This window comes from Chelonoidis abingdonii, chromosome 19, assembly GCF_003597395.2.
Source record: "Chelonoidis abingdonii isolate Lonesome George chromosome 19, CheloAbing_2.0, whole genome shotgun sequence".
NCBI classification, from domain to species: Eukaryota; Metazoa; Chordata; order Testudines; family Testudinidae; genus Chelonoidis; species Chelonoidis abingdonii.
Window position 1 is genome coordinate 43,248,890 of NC_133787.1, and position 17,828 is coordinate 43,266,717.

A 17,828-nucleotide genomic window follows, 5' to 3' on the forward strand; every position below is an offset into this window, starting at 1 on the left:
TCACCTGCCAGGAGATTCCACTGCTGTAGTCTGGAGCCCAACAGCTAGACTAGAGCCAATCAACAATTTTGAGCATCATTTTCATTCTCAGTGACCCAGAATTAGTAAAGTTTGACTACATTTATTTCAGAAGCATTTTGGCTGTAGAGCAGTGTTACCCTCACTGTTAAAAATGTATGCCTGATTTGTCTAGCTTCAACTCCAGGCATTATACCTACATCTGCTAGACTAAAGAGCCCATCATTAAATATTTGCTCTCCAGGTAGATATTTGTAGTCAGTAATCAATTCACGCTTTAACTTTCTCTTGGTTAAGCTCCTTGAGTCTATACTATATAAAAGGATTAGAAACCCTGCTTTAATCTCATTGCTCTACTCTGAACCCTCTCCAACTGATCCACATCCTTTTTGAATTTGGGGACATTGGAACTAGACACAGCATTCTACAGTAGTTGCACTAGTGCCAAATGTAGAAGTAATATAATGTCTCTCTAATGCTACTTGAGATTGCCCTGTTTATGTATTCCAGGATCACATTAACCTTTTGGCCATAGCATCATGCCTCCCCAGCCCCAGAACACTGGGCAGGCAGGTGACACACAGACCCCACCAAGCCCCCCAGAGCACCGGGCAGTGTGTGGCCCCCCGGAGGACTGGGTGAATGGCCGGCATGTGTCCTCCCCCTGCCCTCCCATGCCTCAGAGCACCGGGTGGCATGTGACCCCCCCCAGCCCCGGAGTGGTGGGTGGTGTGTGGACCCCCAGCTGGGTGGCATGGTCCCAGTGCCAGGGACACCTCCAGCACTGGGCAACCCCAGCTACCCCAAATCCGAGCAGCCTGCCTGGGCTGGGGCAACCAGGAGTAGGCGGGGGCCCTCTGGACAGAGTGTGGCCAGGGCCATGTGAGGCTGTTTGGGTAGGTACAGCCTTCCCCTGCCTATGAGATACACCACCCAGGCCCCCAAATTGTTTTCAGTCACTACTTTCCCCTATCCTGTAAGTATGGCCTGCATTCCTTGTTCCAAGACATAAATTTTATATGTAACCATATCAAAATGCATATTGGTTACTTGCACCCAGCTTACAAAGTATTGCAAATCTCTCCTTCATTATTTACCATTCCTCTAATTTTTGTGTGATCTGCAAACTTTATTGGTGATTATTTTACTTTCTTCCAGGTCATTTATAGAAATGTTAAATAGCATAGGGCCAAGAACCAATCTCTGTGGGGCTCCACTAGATACACACCTGCTCAGTGATGTTTACAATTACATTTTGAGGCCCTTCATTTAGCCAGTGTTTAACCAATGTGCCTTGTTAACTTGATATTCTAATTTTTTTTATCAAAATGCTGTATGTTTGTAAGTCAAATGCCTTACAGAAGTCTCTGTATATTTATCAACCAAACTGTTAACTTGATTTTTTTAAATAAGTTTAATTTGACAAGATCTGTTTTCCATAAGCCCATGGTGATTGATGTGAATTATATTAACCCCCTTTATTTATTTCTTAATTGAATCCTGTATCTTCCCTGGATTGATGTAAGACTGACAGGCCTCTAATTATCCTGGTCGTCCTGTTCTCCCTTTTTAAATATTGGCACAGCATTCGCTTGCTCCCAGTCCTCTGGAATTTCCTGGTGTTCTGAGACTTACTGAAGAACCAACATCTATGTTTGAGTAATCTATCCAATTAGCTCTTTTAAAACTCTTAGATGCAGATTATCTGGATTTGCACATTTTAAAACGTTTAATTTTAGTAGTTGCTGTTTAGCATCTTCCTGAGATGCTAGTGGAATGGGAAGTGTTATCACATATAACATCATCTTCTTTTCCCAAATACAAAATGGAAATATTTTATTGACAAAACTTTTGCCTTGTCTGCACTATTACTGATAATTTACCACTTTTTCTCAAGGTCCTGTTTTAGGTCTTATGTTTAATATATTTATTACCTTATAGGGTGACCAGATGTCCTGATTTTATAGGGACAGTCCCAATTTTTGGGTCTTTTTCTTATATAGGCTCCTATTACCCCCCACCCCCATCCTGATTTTTCACGTTTGCTGTCTGGTCACCCTACTTCCCTATGCCTCATCATCTGGAGTCAGGTTTTCATGCAAGCATCTGCTATCTTTTTCTGTCCAGGCTGGCATTAAGGTCCATCTTCTTTGATGCAATCCACCAATTGCTTCCTGGGCTTTCACTGGGGTTGCTTTCTTATCACCCTCTCCTGCCATGCTGTCTTCACCAGGTTCTCTTAATTCATCCTCTGTATGTCTCCAAACCAGTGAAGTTGTTCGTCTTGGATTTTGTCAGCCACATCATGGACTTTGACTTCCATCTCGAGGTTTTTATTTTGAAATCTGTATCTTCATGTTACTCCTTTTAGTGCATGAAGATGTCTCATCTTGAACACTTTGGGGGGCACCCCAGTTCTGTCCAGTTGGGTTTTCAGCCTCAGTACCCTATTTTCTGTCAGAAACAACACTTGAGATGTTGTTTCACACTTGTCCAGCACTCTCCAGGCTGCACTGAATCTAACATTCAAGCATGCCTGCTTCCATAACCCATTTACCAAGGTACTTGAACTGATCAGTCTGGTTTAGTCTTACTCCATTAATCTCTATATCCAGTTTCCCTGTGGCACCTCTAATGATCCACATGACCTCGTCTTAGTCATGTTCACTTTTGTCCCATGCCTGCATAGTTGGTCGTACTACTGGTTTATTAGTTCCTCTAGGTCTTCTTTTGAGGGTGCCTTTATTGCTATCCGACGAAGTGGGCATTCACCCACGAAAGCTCATGCTCCAATACGTCTGTTAGTCTATAAGGTGCCTCAGGACTCTTTGCTGCTTTTACAGATCCAGACTAACACAGCTCCCCCTCTGATACTTATTGCTATGTTATCTGCCTATAACAGCTTCTCACCGTTTCTCTTTGGGATCTTCCTGCTGACACAGTCCATCAATACAATAAACAGAAGCTGACTGAGGGCCAACTTCTGATATAGTCCGACTTCCATTTCAAAGGGGCTTGTTATTCCAAAATATCTTTGGATCAGTGTTATGCATTCACCATAGTTATTAAATCATCGGACACTCAATATTTCCTCAGTACTGGTCTGAGTATCATTCTGTCTGCTTGATCATATGCCTTTTCTAGGTCTTATAAAAGCCCAGAAGCTATCCTGTTAGTGCTGTACGCCAGGGGTGGGCAAACTTTTTGGCCCGAGGGTCACATCTTGGAATAGAAATTGTATGGTGGGCCATGAATGCTCACAAAATTGGGGTTGGGGTGCAGGCTTCAGGGTGGGGCCAGAAATGAGTTCAGGGTGTGGGAGGGGGCTCTGGGCTGGTGTGGGGCTGCAGGCTCTGGGGTGGAGCTGTGGATGAGGAGTTTGGGATGTGGGCTAGGACCAAGGGGTTCAGAGGGTGGGAGGGGGATCAGGGCTGGGGCAGGGGGGTTGGGGTGCAGGAAGGGATGCAGGCTCTGTCTGGGAGTGTGGGCTCTGGAGTGGGGCTGGGGATGAGGGGCTTGAGATGAAGAGGGTGCTCTGGGCTGGGATTGAGGGGTTAGGAGGGGCCTCAGGGCTGGGGCAGGAGGTTGGGGCATGGGGGGAGACTCGGGTGCAGGCTCCGGGCAGCGCTTACCTCAAGCAGCTCCCGGAAGCAGCGGCAGGTTCCTTCTCTGGCTCCTATGTGGAGGCGTGGCCAGGCAGCTCTGGAGCTATCCCACAGTCCCCGCAGTCTCCGAAAAGTGTTTGCATTCTTGGCTAAGCTCCCAATGCCTGAAGCGTCAAAAACATTTTTCCTGGGTGGTTCAGGGTATATGTTGTCAATTTACCCCCTTCCCCCCTCCCTCCAAAAGAAAAGGGGGAAAAAAATGTTTCTCGTCTTTTTTAATGTCACCCTATGTCTACTGCATGCTGCTAGTAGACGGGGTGCTGCAGTGCTGGAACAGCAGCATCCCCTCCCCTCCTCGGTGGCAGCCGGTGCAAAATGACTGATATCCGTCATCGTCGTCATCCTGTGAATGCTCCTGGCTGGCCTCAGTGAGGTCGGCCGGGGGCGCCTGGGCAAAAATGGAAATGACTCCCAGTCATTCCCGGCTTGGTAACCGTCCTCATCATGGCAGCTGGAGGCTGAGCTCCAGCAGCCCCTCCCCCCTTCATGTCTAATGAAGATTCTGTACTGCCTGGACTATCATAGCAGCGGGAGGCTGCCTCCCCCTCATTTTATCTCACTAAAAAGTCAGTGTTTCTTGTTCCTGCATTCTTTATTACTTCATCACACAAATGGGGCGACACTGCCACGGTAGCCCAGGAGGGTTGGGAGAGGAGGGAAGCAACGGGTGGGGTTGTTGCAGGGGCACCCCCTAGAATGGCATCATCATTCTGCGGGATCTCTGGGGCTCTGACCCGGAGCAGCTGTGCTGTCTGGTTCTCTAGTACACTTGCCTCATAGGACTGACTATTTTTAGACAAAACATAAAGAAGGGAATGACCTGGGAAGTCATTCCCATTTTTGTCCATGCGCCCCCGGACGACCTCAGCGAGGCCAGCCAGGAGCACCCATGACAGCAGCAGACAGTACAAAGGACTGATAACCGTCATTGCCAATTTCCAATTGCAGACGGTGCTATAGCTGGTAACCGTCTCTTTAACCTTGCAAAGGCAAATGAATGCTGCTGTGTAGCACTGCAGTACCGCGTCTGTCAGCAGCATCCAGTACACATATGTTGACAGTGACAAAAGGCTAAACGGGCTGCATGGTTGACATGCTATGGCATCTGCCAGGGCAATCCAGGGAAAAAGGGCGCGAAATGATTCTGTCATTGCTTTCACGGAAGAAGGATTGAGTGACGACATTTACCCAGAATCACCCGCGACACTGTTTTTGCATTGGGATCTCAACCCAGAATTCCAATGAGTGGAGGAGACTGCGGGAACTATGGGATAGCTACGGGATAGCTACCCACAGTGCAACGCTCCGGAAATCGACACTAGCCTCGGTACATGGACGCACACTGCCGAAATAATGTGCTTAGTGTGGCCACGTGCACGCGACTATATACAATCTGTTTTAAAAAAAACAGTTTATGTAAAATCGGAATAATCCTGTAGTGTAGACATACTCTCTATCTCAATCTTTGCCACAAGAGGCAATATATTTACTGATGATCTGAAAAGACGGTAGTGAGCAGTGAAATTTGCAGATGACAGTGTTGAGGTTATTCAGGAGCAACAAGGACTACAGGGAACATTAGAGAGACCTAAACAGGCTAGGGGAATGAGCAACATGATGGCAAATGAAGTTCAGTGCCAACGTAATGCACGTTGGAGGGAAAAATTTAAACTAGTCATGCAATTTATAGGGTTCTAAATTAACAGTATCATCTCAGGGAAGGGACCAGGGCATCACTGAACCAAAGGGCTCTACTGAACTATCTGCAGTTTTGAAGCAGTGGTCAAAAAAGCAAAGATGTTAAGATTAATAATGAATGGGATGGAGAATAATACAAAATAGTCTAATGGCTTATTAATCAATGGTGCAGACTCATCTGGATACTATGTGTAGGTCTGGTTACCCAGTGTCAAAAAGGGTATTGCAAAACTAGAGTGGATTCAGAAAGAGCCATGAGAATGATCAAGGGCCTGGAAAAGCTCTCATGTGAAAAGAAAGGAGATGAATAAGAGGAGAAATGATAGAAATACATTAAAAATGGTCTAGAGAAGGCAGATCCGGAGCTTTGGTTTTCCATGGTCTCATGACACGAACAAGGGGACATTCAATTCTATTAAAAGATGGGAAATCCAAAATTGATAAAAGGAAATACTTTTACTTACAACACAATTGGAATGTGGAACCCATTGCTACAGGAAGTCATTGAGGCGAAAAACTTAACAAGACTTACTAAAGCACTGGACAAATATATGGATAACAAAAATATCTGACAACATAATGAAAAAATTCTGGAATGGATTTTAAACTTCAAACTTCTGGGTTTAAGCCAAACTCTACCAAGAGAGCAGGATGAGGCCTAATGTTGGAGGTGCAGACTATTACATATGTCTACTGCTGGGGTTTTGGATTTTTCTCTGAAGCATCTGGTTCTGGCCCGTGTCAGGCAGGATACTGGATGAGATAAACATTGGGTCTGATCCAGCCTGGCAATTCCTCTGTTCCTAATCCAGCAGAGGGTGTATTGCTATCTTATATTATGGTGTTATAGTGTTAGTCTTTTTATAATGTAGAGGAAGGAGAGAATCATAGCTGGTTTCTCTCAGCTTTGAAAGTAACTAATTTGGAAACAATACCCTTTTGTCCTAGAGGAGAAAGGTGTGGTCAGTGAGGCTGTCTCAAAGGGAAGAAAAGGCAGAGGTGGCCAACCTGTAGCTCCGGAGCTACATGCGGCTCTTCAGAAGTTAATATGCGGCTTCTTGTATAGGCACTGACTCCAGGGCTGGAGCTACAGGCGCCAACTTCCCAATGTGCTGGGAGGTGCTCACTGCTCTGCCCCAGGCCCTGCCCCCACTCCACCCTTTCCTGCCCCTTCACCTGAGCCTGCCATGCCCTCACTCCTCTCCCTCCCCTCCAGAGCCTCCTGCATGCCACAAAACAGGTGATCTGGAGGTGCGGGGAGGGAGGGGGAGGCACTGATTGGTGGGGGGGTGCTGCCATATTACTGTGGCTCTTTGGCAATGTACATCAGTAAATTCTGGCTCCTCCTCAGGCTCAGGTTGGCCACCCCTGGGATAAGGATTCAGGTGGCATTTTCCTACCTACAGATCAAAGTCCACAAGTGAGAAACCAGAACAGCTTCCTGAGTTTTATGGGAAGAAAAAGCTGAGAACAATTGCAAATCTACCAGAAAGAGTAGGGTTGTGCTCATGACTGGCATTCTGTAAAATGCCGTGTTGGTGTGGCTGTGTCAGTCCTTGGATATTAGAGAGACAAGGTGGGTGAGGTAATATCTTTTATTGGACTAACTTCTCGTGTCTCTCACGTTGGTCCAATAAAAAACATTACCTCATTCACCTTGTCACTCTGTAAAATGTAAGTTCAAATAGCAACTAGCGCTAGGCTTGGCGCTCCTGAGGCAGGAAGGTGGGTTTGAATTGTACTACTCACTTGGGTAGGTGCTTGTCTGCAGTAACTAGAAATGACTGACAGCACTTTTCACATGATCATTAATTGCAGCAGATTGTTACTGTTGGCGCTGTCCAACACCACACAAAGAGCTGAAAGGTTCATTTGCACCTGCTGAGGCAGCGATTCAGGCCTTGCGGGCAGCACCCCACCAATATGCCTGCCAGGCCTGAAATATCATCTTGAAAGAAAACTGTCCTTCATAAGGGGAGTGAGAGTGAGAATGGGAAAGCTCCTAGATTTACAGAGGCTTTAAGCATTGCTTTTTAAGAGTAAGTTTCTAGGTCTTGTGGTTGTAATGGTAAAAATGTGAAACAATTCTGGGTTGTCTGTCATGCTGACTGCATACAAACAGCTCTAGTGCACCTGCTGCTGTTGAGAGTTTCTCAAAGTAGAGTAAGTTGAAAGTAATACTGCTCTGATCTGACCCTTTGCTGTCAGTCATCTGGTGCTGTCTGCTGGGAAGACCTAACGTTGAGCCCCCATGTCTGCTGCAATTAAGAACATCATAACAAAACAGCTCAAAGTCAGTGTCTCCCAACCTGCTTTTCCAGGCTCACCAGTTCCTTCAACCTCTCTAACCACTCAGTGACAGACTCGAAGGTGGCAATTTTGCAACAAAAAAACTTCAGAAACAGACTCCAAAGAGAGACTGCTGAACTCTAATATGCAAATTGATACAATTAACTTAGGTTTAAACAGAGACTGGGAATGGTTGGGTCATTACACTAATTGAATCTATTTCCCTATGTTAAGTTCTCCTCACACCTTCTATGGGTCATCTCAATTATCACTTCAAAGGTTTTTTTTCTCCTGCTGATGATAGCTCATCTCAATTGATTGGCCTCTTACAGTTGGTATGGGTACTTCCACCTTTTCATGTTCTCTGTATGTATAAATATCTTGTGTCTGTATGTTCCATTCTGTGCATCCGAAGAAGTGAGCTGTAGCCCACGAAAGCTTATGCTGAAATAAATGTTAGTCTCTAAGGTGCCACAAGTACTCCTGTTCTTTTTGCAGTTCCTTTCAGACTTTCCCAGTGCTCCAATAGTTCTTCCAGGTGTTTACCAGGTTTTGCCTTCTTTCCAGAACTTCCCAATCCTTTATAATCCTGTCCCAGCTGAGATTTTCTTCCTGCAAATCTCTCAACTGAATGTTTTTCATAGTCATAGCATCCAAGGATAGAAGAGAGCATTGAGATCATCTAGTCTGACCACCACCTTCCCTGCAGGCTTCTCCTTCCTGCAGGTTCCTTTCCCTCTGCCTGGGAACTGTGGAAAATTGTCTCTATCCTTGGAGTCTTCCTAACAAAACACAAGCTGCCCTTATATCTCTCAGCATGCCCCTTTACATAGTCACATGACCTTGCTATTCCCTCAGACCCCTCACTTGAAAAGCAATTCTGTGAAAGGAGGCCAGTCTTGGAACATGTGCATGTGCATCCCAGGACCAGTGCCTTGTTACATAGCTGCATAAAAGACCAAATATCAATCTTTGAACTGCCAAGAGTTTTGCAAATATGGGAGAGTGCAGATCACAAAGCCCAAAGTGAAAACATGAGTGCAGGACAAAGTGCTGTGAGTCATAGGGATATGGCTACGGAATGAACTTCCAAAGGAGACTGGTTGGTTGCAGAGTCTGAACACCTCTAGGTTGCAAAACCTTCTTCGATAGTACCTTTCCAGCATAAAAAGAATGACATTCACAGCACTCCAAAAACAAGCAAACAAAAGAACAGCCATATTCGGTCAGACCAAAGGTCCATCTAGCCCAGTATCCTGTCTTCCAACAGTGGCCAATGGCTGGTGCCCCAGGGGGAATGAACAGAACAGGCAATCATCAAGTGATCCATCCTCTGTGGCCCATTCTGAGCTTCTGGCAAACAGAGTCTAGGGACACTTATCAGAGCACGGTTTTGCAGCCCTGCCCATCTTGGCTAATAGCCATTGGTGGACCTATCCTCCATGAACTTATCTAGTTCTTTTTTGATTCTCTGGTCATGGTATTTGCCACAGCATCCTTCCCTTGCCTCAGCATCATACTCCAGTATGTGAACTTTTATTTTAAAATCTGAAATTCTCCCTGTGGAACCCCCGCCCCCGCCGTGAATGTGCCCTTGGTATTGGCCAGAAAGCAGTGTCCATTGTGGTCACCTGCCTCCACACACACAAGGGTGGAAACACTTTCCTCCACTTTCCTTTGACTGCTTATGGTGGAGCGAACTCGGAGCACTGTAGCCTTTAATGCTTGTCCTCTCAGCTTTCTCTTTCTCTTTGCACCTTTTGGGTGCTGCTTTTTAATGTAGTCAGCTAACTAGTCACCTAGTCAATCTTTTTTCAGTGCCTGTGCTGTTGGGGGGAAATCAGGTATGGCTAGACCTCTTGGGCTGCTTCCCTTAATATCAGACACATTGCTCCAGTTTCTCTCTCTCTAGCTATTCTCCCTGCCTTGGGGCCGTTGCCCCTGCAGGCAGCATGGATGAGGTTACTAAAAAAGTCACCTGCCCTTGTGCTTCGGAGGTCAAAACCCAGATGTGTTTGATCTGTAAAGAACAGGAGTGATGTGTTAATTATCAAGTGCTGGAGAAGCTCTTCAGGCCACCTGGTTGACTCAGAGAGAGCTTGATTCTGGACACTTATTGACAAAATGGTTTTCTACCTGGCATTAGTGCTATTGAGGTTCCTGCTCTTCTAGAGATGACGAGGAGTGTGAAGGCTAGTGCCTGAAACTCTTCGCTTCTGAGGTTTGCTGTCTTAAGCCTCTGAGACGGCTCTCAGGGATGGTGAGTTGTGTGGGCCCCAGTGTGCCCAGGCTCCAGCAATTTCAGGAGCTGGGTGGCCTGTCTCCACTAATGTTCGGGGCTGGGTCTCTCCCCTGGCCCTCCCAGCTACCCTTGTGTGCCTCTTCCGAGTAGCCATCCCTGCCCTGGGCAGCAGGTAGCTGCTCCCTGCAGTTCCATTCTGCGCTCCTTTGCAGGCTGCTTCTGGCTATGAGGGAGCACCAGGTTGAGGCAGCTGCTGCACCTGTGGAGGGGAGAAAGTGCATGGCAGCTGCAGGCAGGGAGAGGGCTGCAGGGAGTCCTCCTCTCTGGCCTCCTGCTCCAGGACAACCTGTCTGCTGCACCCCAAACTCCTCATTCTTGGCCTAGCCCCATATCCTGTACCCTAACCCTCTCTCCTAGCCCAGAGCCTGCACCCGAACTCTCTCTGAGTCTGCACTCCATTTCCCATCCCAGCCCAGAGCCTGCATCCAGTACTCAAACCCCCTCCCAGAACCTTAGTTAGGTGTGTAGTTGGAGGGGGGGCTTGGACTTATTTTGCACCCCACCAAAAATCATACAAACCTGCTGCCCCTATTGGCTCTGTATCCACAGCATTGGGGCTCTTTGACCCCCAGGGCCTGTGGAACCTGTTCCAGTGCTTGGGGCCTAGTGCACAGTCCATTTTCATCCCTGCACTATTGCCAGGGGAGCCTGCATGACCATGAGAGCTTTATTCCTAGAGGACTGGTTATCTAGCTAGAGCATGTTCTCCATCACTCCCAGCCTTGGAGAAATGAGCACCTCTTCCTACTGCTACTAGTTCTCCCCCTGGTGAGGCATGCCCCCCATGCTCTCCCCTGCTAGCTCCCTCCTCCCCCTGGCTATACCACCCCCTCTTCCCCTGGCCTAGGCACCTCCCAATGCTCTCCCCTGCTAGCCCCCCCCTTCCCTGTGGCTAGGCCACCCCCAATGCCTGACCTGCCCCCTAGCCCGCCCTCCTCTTTCCCCTGGCTAGGCACCCCCCAATGCTCCCCCTGGCTAGCCCACCCCCTCTTCCCCTGGGCTAGGCCCCCCCAATGCTCCCCTTGGCTAGCCCACCCCCTCTTCCCCTGGGCTAGGCTCCCCCCAATGCTCTCCTCTGTTAACCCCCCTTCCCTGGGGCTAGGCCATCCCCAGTGTCCTGACCTGTCCCCTAGCCCCCTCCCCCAGCTGGCACTCCCATGCCCTGACCTGCCCCCTAGCCCCTTTTCTCCCCGCTGGCACCCCCATGCCCCAACCTGCTCTGCCACTCCCAGGTCAGGACACTGGGGGTGGCAGAGCAGGGCGGGGGGGGAAGAGGGAGCAAAGGGGGCTAGGGCAGGTCAGGGGGGGGGCAAAGGGGCAGGTCGGGCTGGTCTGAGAAAGGGAAAAGGGGCGGTCGGGCGGGCCGGAGGAAGGGAAAAAGGGGCATGTCGGCGCGGGGGGCCGGCGGGGGGCAAAGGGGGACAGGTGGGCGGGGGGGCAAAGGGGGCATCGGGCGGGGGCCTGGAGAAGGGAAAAGGGGCAGAGTGGGCGGGGGTGCGTCGTCGGGGGGCAAAGGGGGCAGTCGGGCGAGGTGCAGGGGGACAACACCCTTCCCCATGGCCCGACTGCTACGCCCCCGCGCAAGCCGGCAGCGCACCTGAAGGGACCCGGGCCTGACGAAAGGGCAGCCCGGCCAGGGGCGGGCCGTTAGGCTATTGAGCCCGTGGGCGTCGGCTGGAGGCGCGAGGGCCTCGCTGCCCCGGCGCCGACTGCCGGGTGGGAGAGCGGGCACGAGCCGGGGCCTCATGAGGCGGCGGAGAGCCGCGGCGCCGGGAAGCCGGTCGGGACCGCGGGCTCCAGGGTCTGAGGGAGGGGCCCGGGCCGGCCGGCCGGGCGCGGTGTAGCTCCGGCGCCAGTGGGACCGGAGAATCCGGAGACCGGGCGACCGGCGCGGCGCCCCCTGTTCGCTTCGGCTTCGCAGTGGCGCTCCCCCGCTGCTGGGGGGCCCGGGCCGAGGGCTTCGTGAGAGGCAGATTCCTGGCCGGGGCGGCGGGGAGCGCTGCCCACCAGTGGGGCCCCAGAGGGGCCTGGCACCTGCGTGGTCCGTGTCCGAGGGGGGAGGGCAGGGCACTGGCAAGGTCCCCCCACACATCTGTGTCTCTTCCCGGGGCCAGCAGCCCTTCTCCCACTGTGATACGCCCTGGCGCTGGTGGAGGATGCTGCAGCAGTGGCGATGTCTAACTGGCCGTCATCCCCCATGGGCTCTGTGTCCCCAAGCAGTCTGTCTGTAGGTGTTAGAAGAAGGGAATTTACCCTCTGGCGGCCCAGGGAGTGGAATTTGCATTATGTCCATTTCTCCCCCAAGACCTCTTGAAGAGGTAACCCCAACAGACTTCCAGTGAAGCCATATGTTGGTTACACTGGTTCTCTAATTACGCTGTGGTCAGAAGTTCATGGTGATTACCATAGTGTGGACAGGACTTAGCTATAACCATGACGTTCACTTACCGCAGCGGGATATACAGAACCTCTCCCCTTCCCCTCCCCCCCTTCAATTAGCATCCCCAGTGAGCCTGGCACTTTAGCAAAAATCGAATGGCCCTTGCCACAAGAAGATTAGTCTGAGTTAGAGCTCAGCAAGGGGTGGCAAACTGTAGGGTTGAAGACAACAAGGGAGGCATCAGCAAAAGCTTTGGTGTCAGGAAATGAGACACTGGCTTATGTTGATATGATGCTGTCTTAAGACTCAAACCTTGACACAGTGGTAAGAAATAGACAAGCTTAAATAGTGAAAACAGAGAGGATGGCCAGGGAACAACATTTGGAAGAAGGGGTTCTTAAGCACCAAGACTCCTGTGTTCTCAGTTCTACCACAGACTTCTCATGTGACCTTGAGTGAGTCACTAGCTGGTTAAAATTACTTTAAAAATAATTCCCTGACCTGTTTACTAATAACACTTCTAGCTTCTTTGACACAGGAATCTGTGCTGGGAAAGGGCATTTATTTGCACAGCCATCAGAACAGCTTGCTGTACTCTGGCTTGGTCTACACTGGGTGGGGGGAAATCAATCTAAGATACGCAAGTTCTGCTACGAGAATAGTGTAGCTGAAGTCGATGTATCTTAGATCGACTTAGATTGACTTACATTGCATCCTTGTGGCACGGGATCGACGGCTGCCGCTCCCCCATCATCTCCGCTTCTGCCTCTTGCCCTGGTGGAGTTCTGGAGTCCACGGGGAGCACGTTTGGGGATCGATGTATCCCGTCTCATCTAGACGGGATACATCGATCCCCAATAGATTGATCACTACCTGCCAATCCGGCACGCCTCTTCCTCTGAGGAGTTTCATACAAGGAGGCAATAACAGGAATCCTCAGTGCCTGCTGTGCTGCCCTCCAAATTATCATCTTTGCTGTCCCAGCTGGGTCAGAGTTGGCCTGTTGTCGAATGAATAGGATGTAATTTTTACTCTAACTTATTTTGTCTTTCATGTGTCCTCATTAGATGGCCATAGCTGATTCTTGTGGCTTAGGAAAAGATGGTTTAGATGGTAGTTTTCATCACTTCTAAGGTCTAAGAACCTCTAAGTAAATTAAACTGTACACAGAAAGCCATGCTAAAAGAATAATGCTTAAGATAACAAAGTCCAGCACTCACAAGTTTAGAAATGTCAGATTTAAAATTGCCTGTACAGGCTTAATTTGGCCTCCTTGTGAGCATATTTATAATGATAGAGACTTCAGTTACATGATTATCACATTCTGGGGTACAGTCCAGATTAGTGTGGGGTTGTGTCACCACCTGCCCTGTAGTCTTGGGTGTCTCACAATGCTTTGCTGCTGTAGTTTCGAAGGCTGGACCCCTCACAAACAGCATGCAGGTCACAGCCTGAGTGTCTGTCAATAGTTGCAGCCTGCCAGCAGCATTCCAGTCACACTCTGGCTTCCGCTTGCAGGGTGACCCCAACACACTCCCACTCTTGGATTTTCCCCAAAAGGTGTGTTCTGCACTGTCCAGCTCTCTCAGACAGTTCAGATGTTAGAGGTCTGTTGCCTCTGTAAAGAGTGAATATACAACAGTTTGGTACTTTAATTGGCATTACCAAACAATTCAGTTTAAATGCAACACTGGATTAGTTTTGATTAAAGAATAAAACAAGTTTAATTACAAAGAGTTAGATTTTAAATGAGTACAAGTATAAGGTATTGAAGTCAGAAATGGTTACAAGAGAAAGATGAAATGCTTTCTAGTGACTAAAACTTCAGAAACTTAACTTGGTTCAAGGTAAAATCCTTACCACATGTTCTTAGCAACAGGGCTGACCAAATTCTCAGGTCAGAACTCCTCCCAAAGTCCAAAGGCTGTTGTCTTAGATGAAAGAGATAGGAAGAGAAAGAGAATACCTGGTGTGTTTTTGTCCCTTGCTTTCAGTCCAGTCAGCCTTTGAAATGCATTTGCCTGAGGGATAAATTGCCTTCCCACTGTGAGGATAAAGAGTGAAAAAGGTTCCATGTTGCTGCTTGCTAAAATGCAGATTGATTTTTGTCCTGCGGTCCTCTGTTGCCAAAGAATGGCCACTTGACCGGTGATTGCCAATCAACTTTGCTGACAACTGGCTAGAGGCGTTAGTGTGTCCTTTGTGATTAAGAAAGGGGTTTACCCCTCCCCAGACTTGTATGGTAAACACATTTCAGTCATAATTTCAGCTTATGTTCATAACTCTTAATACACATTTTATACGTACATTAGACAAAAATATTGATCAATGTATTATCGGTTTTCAAATCATACCTCACAAGGCATATTTTGTACAAAGATTATTACAGCAGTGTGTAGGGTGTGACTGCAGGGGGGCATTTAAGTCACAATGATCACATACATTTTACACTAGATTCCACCTCTTTTAGTGCACAGGATGAACATGATCTGGGGATGAATATGGAGAGACAGTCAGCTGTTGTCTATAGGACCCTGCCTTGTTTATTGCAGAAGTTGGAAGATGTGTAGTGAAGGAGGCAAGGAATTGCAGGAAGAGAAATGACAATTTCATGGTTAAGACAAGTGAATGCTGCCCTGGAGAATTGGATTCTATTCCTACCTCTTCCACAGAGTCACTGTACTGTTAGTAGTACCAGGAAGGGCAGGAATAGGATTGCCCAAAACTAAAGGCCTGTCCTCTCAGCTAAAGGGGCAGAACCACTGAACTCAGGTTACTAGTGATTTCTGGGGGCAAAAAGTGAAAAGAAATAGGAGCAGGGTAAGGTCAAAGATTAATAACGAGGGATCCAGAGGCATCTAAGGAGGAGCTCTGCCTGAAGGTGAGAATGGACAAGGTAACAGATATAGGCCCTAAGTCACAGAGCACCCCTACCCATCTAGCTTCTTTCTCCTGGAGTCGTGGATGGTCATCTTGGTTGACAAGAAGGTCTCACAACTTTGTGGGGCAATGGAGGGGGTGTGCCAGGAACAGGGGAAGTAAGAGTCCTTGTGCTGTGTTAGGATCTCAGTAAGAGGTTCTGGATGAGCTGGAAGAGGGGCTGCAACCTGACATACTCTATGTAGATGTATGCTAGGGTCTCCCCTACACCGCAGGAAGGACAGGTGTTGGGGAAATTTGTGAATTGCGCCAGGTACAGGCCCATGTTTATGGCTCTGTGAAGGAGCCTTCGACAAACATCCCCGGCAGGCCATGGGCCACAGAGTCAGTGTGATTTGGGGCAAGTCCCTTAAATCAAACTTTTCACAGGTGACCACTAATATTAGTTCCTCATTTTCTGAATGTCTGACTTGCAGAGGTGCTGAGCACTCACAGCAGCAACTGAAGTCAGTGAGAGGTGTACTGTGAACATATAAAGTCCTGTAGAATGCTAAGTGCTCTAAATCAGATCCTAGTTATCTAAAATTGGGCACCAAAAATCAGTAGAAACTTTTGACCTTGATCTCTGTGTCTTATTTCCCCATCCATAAGATGAGGATACACCTCTACCTTGATATAACACTGTCCTTGGGAGCCAAAAAATCTTACCGTGTTATAGATGAAACTGCATTATGTCGAACTTGATTTGATCCGCCGGAGTGCGTAACCCTGCCCCCTGGAGCACTGCTTTACCGCGTTATATCTGAATATGTGTTAGGTTGGGTGGCATTATATCGGGGTAGAGGTGTATTATCATCCCCTCTTCTCATAGGGATGTGGTGAAATAAATTAATTGTTTGTGAAGTATTTACGTAGTGTAAGGATGAGCTCCATAGAAAACTCAGGAGGAAATTAATAATTCTGTCTTCAGAGCAGGGTTTAAATAGTGTGCAGTAAACAAGGCATTGAGCCACACACAAAACAATGAGAAAACAAAATATTGAATAACTGCCCATTAATTGAGTTGTATCCATCTTGTGCCCTGAATGAGGCTGATGTCCTGTGGAAACAAATAGTATATGATCATGTAATTAAAGAGAGCATCATAACATATATGCCCAAGGGAGCCAAACTAGGTCTGCACAGGCCATCTTAATTTTGGCATGTCCTAACTTTTGAGTGCTTTACTTTGCAACCCTTACTGATGTTTGTTTAACATAATTTGTGTATGTGTCACTTCCTAGCTTTTAAAAAAGCAAACCAAAGAAGACCAATTCCATCACATGGCATCACATTGACACCTATGTGGGTCATCTGCAGAGCTGAAAACTTTAGATCCACCACAAGGACTTCTGCTACTTGAGCTAACAGAGTAATCAATAACATTAGTAGGTTGGCATCCTCTGTGTGAACCAGCACTGGAGGGGGATGAGAGACATACTTTGAGTCACAGCTGAGAAATTATGAGACTTGGGAATCTTGGGTTCCATTCCAGACTATGGAGGGAAATGTGCTGTGGTAGGGTACAGAGGCTTCTTCCCTTTCCCCCCAAGTTTGACCTCTTTAGTCCTGTCCCTCTCCTCTCTCTTCCCCACCCCAGGCTCCTCGTCCCAGTCTCATTCTCCTTGCCTTCCCAGTCTCACCTCCTCTGGCTTCTTGTCCCAGTCCTAGGCTCACTCTCTGAGTCCCAGTCTCCCCCCTTTCTCTGCACACTTAGTTCCAGTCTCTCCGCTCCCCCTCTCTTGTTGAGGCACACTCAGTTCATGCCCTGCTCCTCTGCTCCTTGTCACATCTGCCTCCGCTCAATCCACCTGTCCCCATTTCCCACCACTGGTTTCTAGTCCCAGTCTCATTGTCCATCCAGCCCTTGTCTCCCCACTTCCTTGTCTGAAATTAGTGCTCTCCCAGGCTCTTCCCTTCCCCTCACCCCACTGTGTACCAAGCTGTCTCTCAGTCTCACCCTACCTGTCCAATCAGTTCCAGTCTCTACTCCCCCTGCTCCCAGTCTCCATGCCCAGTCTGTATCGCCGTCCCCCCCACCCCCGTGCTAGTTTAACCAGACACTTTGTCCTATCTACTCCTTTCCCTCCTCCCAATTCAGCTTTCGTCCCCTGTGCATTTGAATCAAACAGCTTCTTCCTCCATGCTGCCTAAATGCCCTCTGGGAGATCCTTGAGAGCATGGTAGAGACAGGCTCCCTGCTCTCAGTTCTAATGCCTGGTGGTCCCACCACAACCTGGAGCAGCTGGTAATTGCCATTACAGGGGAAAGTTTGGTTTTGTGCCTGTATCCCTGGGCTGGAGCATGCTCTATGGGGATAGTGTATGTGTAGATCAGTCACATGGTGGAACTGAAGAATGCTCAGTTGCTCCGTGCTGCCTCAAGCATGGTCAGTAAGGACAGAATCTTCAGAGATTCTTAGTTACTAAAATCAAAGAAGCCTCCACTGTGTGTGTGAACTGTGATTCTTCCCTCCTCCCCCCGCCAAAAAAAAAAAAAGCTTATAGCTTGGCCTAATTTGGGAAAATTTTAATGGGAATTTTAAAAGGTATATTCC